The sequence below is a fragment of the Bos indicus genome, chromosome X (assembly GCF_029378745.1).
Source record: "Bos indicus isolate NIAB-ARS_2022 breed Sahiwal x Tharparkar chromosome X, NIAB-ARS_B.indTharparkar_mat_pri_1.0, whole genome shotgun sequence".
NCBI classification, from domain to species: domain Eukaryota; kingdom Metazoa; phylum Chordata; class Mammalia; order Artiodactyla; family Bovidae; genus Bos; species Bos indicus.
In genome coordinates, this window is record NC_091789.1 from 96882593 (window position 1) to 96892806 (window position 10214).

A 10214-nucleotide genomic window follows, 5' to 3' on the forward strand; every position below is an offset into this window, starting at 1 on the left:
CTGAGTACCTGATATTACCAGAACCCCTGACACTCAAGCAGCTGCACCACCTCCACACCTGGCCCTCACAGGGGCAAACCCAAGTCCTCCAGGGCAGCCTCAGGAGCAAACCCCAGTGGACGACCCATATGCAGAGGTGGAAATAAAACCACAAGTGTAACCCAGGGGCAGTGTGACTAAGGAAGAAGACCCAAAACCCTCCCACCAGCTGCACAAGCTGCAGATGAAATCCACACGATCAACCAGGCAGACTCTGTGTCTGTGGAATATATAAAAGGTCATTGAGAGCTCCCACAAAAGAGTACGTCATCTGCAAATAGAATAGTTTTACTTCTTTTCCAATGTAGATTCATTTTATTTCTTTCCCTTGCTTAATTACCCTGTCCAGAACCTCCAGGACAATGTGGAATAGAAGTGGTAAGAGAGGACATCCTTCTATTCTTCCTGATTTTCAGGGGAACTACTTCTGCCTTTTATCATTAAGTACGATGATAGCTGTGGGGTTTTCATAGATGTTTTATATCGGATTGAAAATGTTGCTTTCTACTTCTACTTTAAGTCTTTGTATTTTGAACGCATGCTGAATTTTGTCCAGTGCTTTTTATGTAGCTACTGAGAGGATAATGTGGTTTTTCTCCCTCATTCTACTGATGTGGTATATTAAATTATTTGATTCTTAATATTAAATCCACAAGGACAAAGATTTTGTAAGGATTTTTCACTTTCATAGATGCTTCCCAAATGCTGTCCATTGTAAAGCTGATGTCCATCAGTAAAGCAGGAGAAGTAAAGCTTGTTTACTACCCCGTCACATCATTCTTGGAGCAGACACTCTGCTGCAGTGAACAGGATGCTTAGACCTTTGCTCATCAGGGAGTTCACCAGTTGTGTAGGAGGGAGGCTGAGCACGGTTCACTCAGTTCAGTTCAGTTGCTCAGTCATGTCCAACTCTTTGCAACCCCCATGAATCGCAGCACGCCAGGCCTCCCTGTCCATCACCAACTCCTGGAGTTCACTCAGACGCACGTCCATCGAGTCGGTGATGCCATCCAGCCATCTCATCCTCTGTCGTCCCCTTCTCTTCCTGCCCCCAATCCCTCCCAGCATCAGAGTCTTTTCCAATGAGTCAACTTTTCGCATGAGGTGGCCAAAGTACTAGAGTTTCAGCTTTAGCATCATTCCTTCCAAAGAAATCCCAGGCCTGATCTCCTTTAGAATGGACTGGTTGCATCTCCTTGCAGTCCAAGGGACTCTCAAGAGTCTTCTCCAACACCACAGTTCAAAAGGATCAATTCTTTGGCGCTCAGCTTTCTTCACAGTCCAACTCTCACATCCATACTCCACACAGTCAAAGGCTTTGGCATAGTCAATAAAGCATAAATAGATGGTTTTCTGGAATTCTCTTGCTTTTTCGATGATCCAGTGGATGTTGGCAATTTGATCTCTGGTTCTTCTTCCTTTTCTAAAACCAGCTTGAACATCTGGAAGTTCACGGTTCATGTATTGTTGAAGCCTGGCTTGGAGAATTTTGAGCATTACTTTACTAGCGTGTGAGATGAGTGCAATTGTGCGGTAGTTTGAGCATTCCTTGGCATTGCATTTCTTTGGGATTGGAATGAAAACTGATCTTTTCCAGTCCTGTGGCCACTGCTGAGTTTTCCAAATTTGCCGGCATACTGAGTGCAGCACTTTCACAGCATCATCTTTCAGGATATGAAATAGCTCAACTGGAATTCCATCACCTCCACTAGCTTTGTTCGTAGTGATGCTTTCTAAGGCCCACTTGACTTCACATTCCAGGATATCTGGCTCTAGGTGAGTGATCACACCATGGTTAGACATGCAAATAGTCAGGTCCCAGCCAGGACCAACAAGTTGAGTGCAAAATGGCTCCCCATGGGGTCTCACCTCCTGGGGGTGTTGGAGGGTGAGGTGTGAGACTGGAACACTCCGTTGTGCCTGCAGAGATGGGAAGCACAACCACAGGAAGCAGAAGGCACTACAGGGGAGAGGGTTCCATTTGGTACCAATGCAAGTACTGCGTATGGAAGGACAAACCATCCCCCACTGCCCAGGGTGACCAACTGCAGCCTTTGACACAGATGGGGGGATTGCTACCCTGCGACCCAGGCCTCAAACCTCAAACCTTTCTCAGATGTCCAGGAGGACACTCCAGCCCCATTTTGGCCATGCCCGCCCACTGCAGATTTGAATTCACAAGCAGCAGCGATTGGTTGTGGGGCTTGGGAGGCAAGGAATCCTAGACCACTCTGGGGAGCCCACGTGGAAAACACAGGCTCAGGCTCTCACGGGGTACAGGGACAGAGACCTCAGATCAGACCAGGGCTCACAAAGTTAGGTGCTGAGGTTGATGGGCAAGAGTTCACAGTGGGGGTCTTGGGCCTGAGCACTGCAGGACCAGTGGAACCCAGTCTTCAGGAGTGTTCACTGCCCAGTAAACAGGCTGGAGACGCTTCCCCAGTCAGTGGCTGCTTTAGTGACGTCACTCTAGGAGTCAGCTGGCATTCGTGGAAGCATCTCTGAGTTCTAGGCAATCAATCGTCTGAGTTGCAGTGTCCTAAGCACTTGTAAGGTGCCATCTCACTTGAAGAAAACCCTGTCACCCCTGCAGGACCTTGAGCCCAGCTCTTTCTCTCAGAGACCCCCTCGCTTTCCCCCCAGCCCTGAGGAAAGTGCCTTGGACGCCTGGTCTGGGTCTGGATTTTCTCTGGATCCTGGAGAGATTTTCAGTTCAGCCCTCACCAGGACTTTAAGACAGACACCTGTGTGTGGGCAGGAGAGAGGTGTCCTGCAGAATGCAGGGACCAGGCAAGGTCCTCAGGGGATCGTCTGAGGCAGTGCAGGTGCTGGGTGAGAGGCCACAAATGGGGTGAGGATGTACCTGAGGCCCTGTGAGCAGGGCTAGGAGAGGGGCTAAAGAGGCTCCTGGAGTGGGAGGGAGGCCTGGTGGAAGGTGAGGGGAGAGGGTGGGGATTTGGGGATAGAGAGGATTTGTGGCAGCTGTCACCAGGCGAGGGACTCTGGGAAATGACAGCTGATTAGAGGGATGTAAGGGAGCTGTCATAGGCACAGTGAGGGGAAGACCTCTCCTATCTCCAGAATTCAGTGGCCCACAGTGTGTGCTGAGACATGACAGAGAGGACCAGGTCCCTGGGACTCGTTCTGTGAATCTGGGATTCCCTCTGAACCTCCCGTGGGGCAGGATACAAAGTCGCCACGACCAGAGGTGGCCAGGGTGGGTTAAGTCCATTCCGAGGACCCAGACATGGGAAATTAATTTCAGAACCCCTCAGCTCTCAGGCAATCCCCACCCCTGGGATGAATCTGCCTTCCTCAGGATGACATGCTGATGAATGCAGACTGCAGGGACTGCAGGACTGGAGGCCTCGCTCCCTTGGGGTTGACGGAACAGAGAGTCAGTGCAAATGCCAACAAAGCAGCCCAGAGGGAAAGATGTGGGGCTCTGTGTCCCAGGGTGCAGGCTGTAGGCTCTGGGGGAGGGTGGTGAAGCCTCCGAGCTAAAGGAGAGCTGTTAGCTAGAGTAGTGTCTACTTAAAACCATACAAAATCAAAACCACAATGAGGTACCATTTCACGCCAGTCAGAATGGTTGCTATCCAAAAGTCTACAAGCAATAAATGCTGGACAGGGTGTGGAGAAAAGGGAACCCTCTTACACTATTGGTGGGAATGCAAACTCTTACAGCCACTATGCAGAACAGTGTGGAGATTCCTTTAAAAACTGGAAATAGAAATGCCATACGACCCAGCAATCCCACTGCTGGGCATGCACACCGAGGAAAGCAGACTTGAAAGAGACACGTGTATCCCAATGTTCATCGCAGCACTGTTTATAATAGCCAGGACATGGAAGCAACCTAGATGTCCATCAGCAGACGAATGGATAAGAAAGCCATGGTACATATACACAATGGAGTATTACTCAGCCATTAAAAAGAATACATTTGAATCCGTTCTAATGAGGTAGATGAAACTGGAGCCTATTACACAGAGTAAAGTAAGCCAGAAAGGAGAACACCAATACAGTATACAAACGCATATATATGGAGTTTAGTAAGATGGTAACGATAACCCTGTATACGAGACAGCAAAAGAGACACAGGTGTATAGAACAGTCTTTTGGACTCTATGGGAGAGGGCGAGGGTGGGATGATTTGGGAGAATGGCACTGAAACATGCATAATATCATATGTGAAACAAATTGCCAGTCCAGGTTCGATGCATGATACAGGATGCTCGGGGCTGGTGCACTGGGAAGACCCAGGGGGATGGGATGGGGAGGGAGGTGGAAGGGGGCTTCAGGATGGGGAACACGTGTACACCCGTGGAGTATTCATGTTGATGTATGGCAAAAGCCCATACAATATTGTAAAGTAAAAACATAAATAAATAAAATAAATTATTGCAAAAGAAAAAAAATACAAAAGAACTCCATACTCATTAGAGAAAAATTGAAAAGTAGAGAAAAGCAGAAAACAACAAAACAGTTTTCAGAGTTTCACTATGTAAACAATGTCTGTAACATTTTGAGTATGAATTACTCTCTTATTTATGGACTTTAAGAAAAACCAGTCAACAGCAAAATAAATAAATAAATTTAAAAAAAAGAAAAGAAAAGCATACAACAGGAGAGTTATGAGTTTAAGTTGGATTTGGAGTCTCCTGGGAACTACAACCCAGGACACAGCTCCTCCGTTAGCTCTGAGGAAATGGCTTGGAGGAGGTAGCAGAGAAGTCAGTATGATTTTTGCCTGGGAAGTACATGCAGTCAAGCGTGCATAGTGGTAAAAGATTACTGTGAAACACAGAGATCAGATGTCACAAGTTCATTATTTTCATGCTTTTCTGTGTGTGGAAGATGCAAGAATCTACGGTCACTGAACTTTTTCCTGAGCCAACGTTTCCAGCGCACAGTGTGCCTCACACTGTTTTTCACCCTAAATTCCTTCAGAATGCACTTTAGGTCAGCAACCACAGTGGTTACAACTTAACACTTGTAGAACTGGCTGTGAGTAATGCTGTTTGTCTTCAGGATCTGAATTTACCTGAGACCAGATGTTCAAGCTGGATTTAGAAAAGGCAGAGGAACCAGAGATCAAATTGCCAACATCCTTTGGATCATAGAAAAAGGAAAAGAGTTCCAGAAAAACACCTCCTTCTGCTTTATTGACTATGCCAAAGCCTTTGACTGCGTGGACCACAAGAAACTCTGGAAAACTCTGAAAGAGATGGGAATGCCAGATCACCTGACCTGCCTCTTGAGAAATCTGTATGCAGGTCAGGAGGCAACAACCAGAACTGGACATGGAACAACAGACTGGTTCCAAATAGGAAAAGGGGTAACTCAAGGCTGTATAAGGTCACCCTGCTTATTTAACTTATATGCAGAGTATACCAAAAGAAAGGCTGGGCTGGATGAAGCACAAGCTGGAATCAAGATTGCCAGGAGAAATATCAATAACCTCAGATATGCAGACGACACCACCCTTATGGCAGAAAATGAAGAAGAACTAAAGAGTCCCTTGAAGAAAGTGAAAGAGGAGAGTGAAAAAGTGGGCTTAAAACTCAACATTCAGAAAACTAAGATCATGGTATCTGGTCCCATCACTTCATGGCAAATAGATGGGGAAACAGTGGAAACAGTGACAGACTTTATTTTGGGGGGCTCCAAAATCACTGCAGATGGTCACTGCAGCCATGAAATTAAAAGATGCTTGCTCCCTGGAAGAAAAACTAGGACCAACCTAGACAGCATGTTAAAAAGTAGAGACATTACTTTGCCAACGAAGGTCCATCTAGTCAAGGCTATGGTTTTCCCAGTAGTCATGTATGGATGTGAAAGTTGGACTATAAAGAAAGCTGAGCACTGAAGAATTGATGCTTTTGAACTGTGGTGTTGGAGAAGACTCTTGAGAGTCCCTTAGACTGCAAGGAGATCCAACTAGTCCATCCTAAAGGAAATCAGTCCTGAATATTCATTGGAAGGACAAATGCTGAAACTGGAACTCCAATACTTTGGCCACCTGATGCGAAGAACTGACTCATTTGAAAAGACCCTGATGCTGGGGAAGACTGAAGGCAGGAGGAGAAGGGGATGACAGCAGATGAGATGGTTGGATGGCATCACCGACTCAATGGACGTGAGTTTGAGTCAACTCCGGGAGTCGGCGATGGACAGGGAGGTCTGGCATGCTGCAGTCCACAGGCTCTCAAAGAGCCGGACACGACTGAATGACCGAACTGAACTGAGAGTTGGAATTGTCTAAGATGGTTAGGGTCTGTGTCCTCAGGTGTGACGTATTTGAGCTGTTTTGTGTTGCTCTCCAGGATGAGTGCTCTCTGAACTGTTCATGGATCTCTGTCCCAGGCATGAAGTCTCTGAACTATTTTGGGAGGGTTTTGTCCAGAGGGTTGGTCTCTGAGCTGTTCATGGATCCGCATATGAGAATAGTCTTAAGAGGAAGGCTGGATGGACCCCACTCTGGTGGGTCTTAGAAGTAGACCTGTGATATCACATTCGCTACGATTTCTACCATGCCTCCCTACAGAGATAAAAGCTTGTGGCCCCATCCTCAGGGAGGGCAAGTCATGTGCAGTACAAAGCAGCCCGCTGCTGATAAGAATACTGATAAGAATACTGATAAGAACAGTACTTCCTGACATGACTACCACCCTTGATAGGGGCCCTGTGAAAACACTGTGTACACACACTCACTCAGACAATCTGCCCAACCCACGACAAAGAGGCCACCATTTGCAGATGGGAGCCCAAGGCCCAGTGCAGACGGAAGGTCGCGGCTCATGAGGACAGGAGGAACTGGATGCAGGCTTGGGCTCCTTGGAGGAGGCAGGGAAGACTCAGCAGAACCCTGGCCAGGTAGTGGGGGAGGGAGGCGTTGGTACAGGGCCCCAAGGACCCCGTGACTGTCTCACTGTCAGGATATGTCTCTGTGTCTCCCCATCACACATCCAGCTTCTTACCTGATGTATGGAATGTAATCTGCACATTCCCTGGGGACATGGTGGTGGAAAATACAGAGGTGAGCCTCCAAGCAGGTGGGGAGAAACCTCACATTCACCAATTTGCATGAGGCTCCACCACAAATGCAGAGATCCATGCCTCTCTTTCCCCCATTAAAGCAGTCATTGGCACTGAGGTCAGCAGGAGGGCAGACAGGGCTGGACAGGTTGTGAGGGACCCTGTGTACAGCATGAGCCTCCCCATGACTGGAACATCTCCATGTCTTGATCAGGGCAGAGGACCCTGATGTGTGCCAAGGGAGCATGATTAAGACCCAGGCCATGGGCAACTGAGTCATTTTCTAGAAACAGTCCCTGGTGGGGGGGTGAGGGGCGGGGGCAGGGGGAGCAGTTTCTTTTCTCCTCTAGAGATAGGTACATCATCCAGTAGCAGGGCTGGGGGCCCACATGTGGGTGCTAATTGGGGATCCTTTGCTGCCAGAAATAGTCTCTCTGTCCCTGTCCAATGTTCCATCTTTGTCTTTCTGCCTGCCATCTCTGTGCCTGTTACATCCTCCCTCTTTGCCTTTATGAGACTGACCGTGACCTCACTCATACCGTGAGGGTCCTTCCTCTGTCTCTGCTGAGGGTATCATCAATTGACACGGTTGTTCACTGGGAGCAGTAGGGGGGATTCCCCTTGAGTGTAGGGGATTCCAGGAAAGGCACGTTCAGCTGCAGAGGGTCTGTGGTTTTCCTGGGATGAATCTAGAGCTCCTCAACAAGCATTGGGTGATCTGGGCCTCTGAAAGAACCCTGGGGGCTTCTCTGGTAAGAACCCTCCTGTGGCTCAAGTCAAAGTCCCCGCTATGGCCAGAAGGCCCTAGGGGACCCGCCCCTCATCACTGCTCTCATTGGATCTCCTGGCTCTCCCTCCATCATGCTGTGACAGTCACATAGCCCTCCTCATTCTTTTTATACACACTACACTGAGTTCCACTGCCTAGTTTTTCCACTGGCCTTAACTCTGTCTGGGATACTTTTCTCCCAGATAGGCATCTCCTCTAGGCTTTTGCTCAAATCTCACAATCTTAGAAGGAACTTCCCTGGCCACTCTTTCTAGATATCATCCCCTTTCTCTATTTCACTATCCCGGTTTAATGTTAACCACAGCAGTTATGAACACCTGATAAATTACTTATCTTTGGGGGCTGTATGACCCCAACACAATGTAAGTTCCATGAAGCCAAAGTTGATTTTCTCTTTCCTAACACACATAGCTGTGCTTGACAGAAACCGTGGAGAGGATGAATGAATGTCGGAATGAAAAAAGCAAATTTAAACTTGTTGAGAGAGGCATAGCTAAACAGGCTGAAGATTCTGCTAGGGACATATTCAGGGATGACAGGATGGTGACAAAGCCATTGTCTTTATCTCACCTACACGGAGTCCTTGGGTCCCCTCGGGGTTGACCGTTTCCTAACAGAATGGAAAGTCCTGTTGTCCTTCTCACATATTACTCGCAGTCAACGACAGAGGCCTTCCCCACTCCAGACCTTCAGATCCCAGTCCGAAGTTTTCTGTCCCCTGCCCGCTGGGGGACTGTGGCTGGCTTTCCCCATTGAGACCTATTCTGTATTAAACAGGAAAGCACAAACAAGCACAATGCCCAGCACAGAGAAAATGCTTTCAGTGCTTCCTGTTATGACAGTGGCCACTACAGAGAAGTAATCTTCAATTTATGAAGACATTTTTCTGAGGCCAACATTGCAGCAATCGGTGGGGTTTTCATCCTAACTTTACCTTTCCACCCTTGGAGGATCATCTGCTAATTGTCCACCAGCATCCACATCGGCTGTTCCCCAGTCTCACCACCAAGGGGCGCGCGAGATGAAACTGTTCTGTCCTGGGATGTACCACAAAGGGGTAGCGGAAAGACCACCCACTCTGGAAGGTACCATTCGACGGGGCGTATGACAACAAAGAGAGTACTTTTACACCGCGTCAGGCATCGACCAGAGTTCCCAGCGGAGGCACTCGTGGCATCACTGGGTCCATCCCCATTCGCTCCATTCCGTCTTCCCGCTGCGTTTGAGTCCGAGTAGACACCGCTATTAAGCCTCAACTGTCTTCGTCTCGTTTCCAATTCGACCCCTTCGTTTCCACATGGTTACATCCGAGGGGGGACGGCTACGGAGCGAGATGGGCTGCCAGTTCTGGGTATAGCATCACGGAAGCGTTCTGGGCATTGATTGGTCACCGCGTGATCGCCGGAATTAGCTCTTCCAGGGCGCGAATAGGCGCCGGAAGTCCCGCGACTTCCGCCGTGCTTCGTCTCCTGCCCAGTTCCAATTGGCTGGCTGGCTGTTACAGACATTGGGACCGCAGAGCCAAAGCTGAGGGCGAGAGGCCTGTTGCCCTGTGCGGCTTTTTAGAGCATACAATTGTTCTGCGAGTTTTTTTGCTTTTCCGGAAGGGGTCGAATAGCTACCCTGGTTAGTGGCTAGGTTTGGCGCAGTCGCTGGCTGTGCACGGTGACGGCGTTTCAGTCTTGTTCAGCTCTCGCTCAGTCTGGATCGTGTGGCAGCGCACGGTTATTCGCAGAAATGCATGCAATTCATGTCCAGGGAGAGGTCTCTGAGTTTGCTGTCTCTCCCCGGAGGGTCACCTGTGTCAGGGAGCCTGGGCTTGTGTATCGCTACATGTGACAACACAGGTGCTGTTCGGGTACATTTGATCTCCTTGAGCCTTTGGGCGGAGTTGTGCGTGGTGGGATACTTGATCTGAGTGGCTTTTGGGAGCCATAGTACAGAGCCCCTAGGATGCATGTCCCTGTATTCCGGGGTGTGCATTTTTGGAGCTTTCTGGCATTTCAGTCCCTGGGTGTGAGATATCTGTGTAGGCGTGTGCACCTGAGATTGTGAGAGCTCTGAGATTTTGATTCTGGGCCCTAAGTTGTGATGTCTCTGAGCTGCTTTAAGGATGGGTTTGTGTGAAGATGTAAACTATCAGCTGCTTGGGGATCTGTGAACAGGGTGCAGGGTTTCCATTTGTCTGGGGACTTTATCTAAAGGTTATATGATGTTCTTGAGTTATTAAAAGTTATTAAAAGTTCTTTCTGTTTAGGGTTTTTGCATTAGATTGGTAAGTGTCGAGTGGTTTGGGAGTGATTCTCCATGATGTGAAGTATCTGTGCAGTTTTCATTTGTTTCT

At 48.5% G+C, this 10214-nt stretch overlaps 1 long non-coding RNA gene across 1 annotated transcript; it reads right to left on the reverse strand.

Moving 5' to 3' along the window:
* Positions 1–322: 322 nt before the first annotated feature.
* On the reverse strand, positions 323–9688 carry LOC139181697 (uncharacterized). The gene is made up of 2 exons (XR_011565466.1): positions 8441–9688; positions 323–1999 (listed from the first exon to the last, which is right to left on the reverse strand). It is a non-coding gene; the product is annotated as an uncharacterized lncRNA (long non-coding RNA).
* Between the last annotated feature and the right edge of the window lie 526 nt (positions 9689–10214).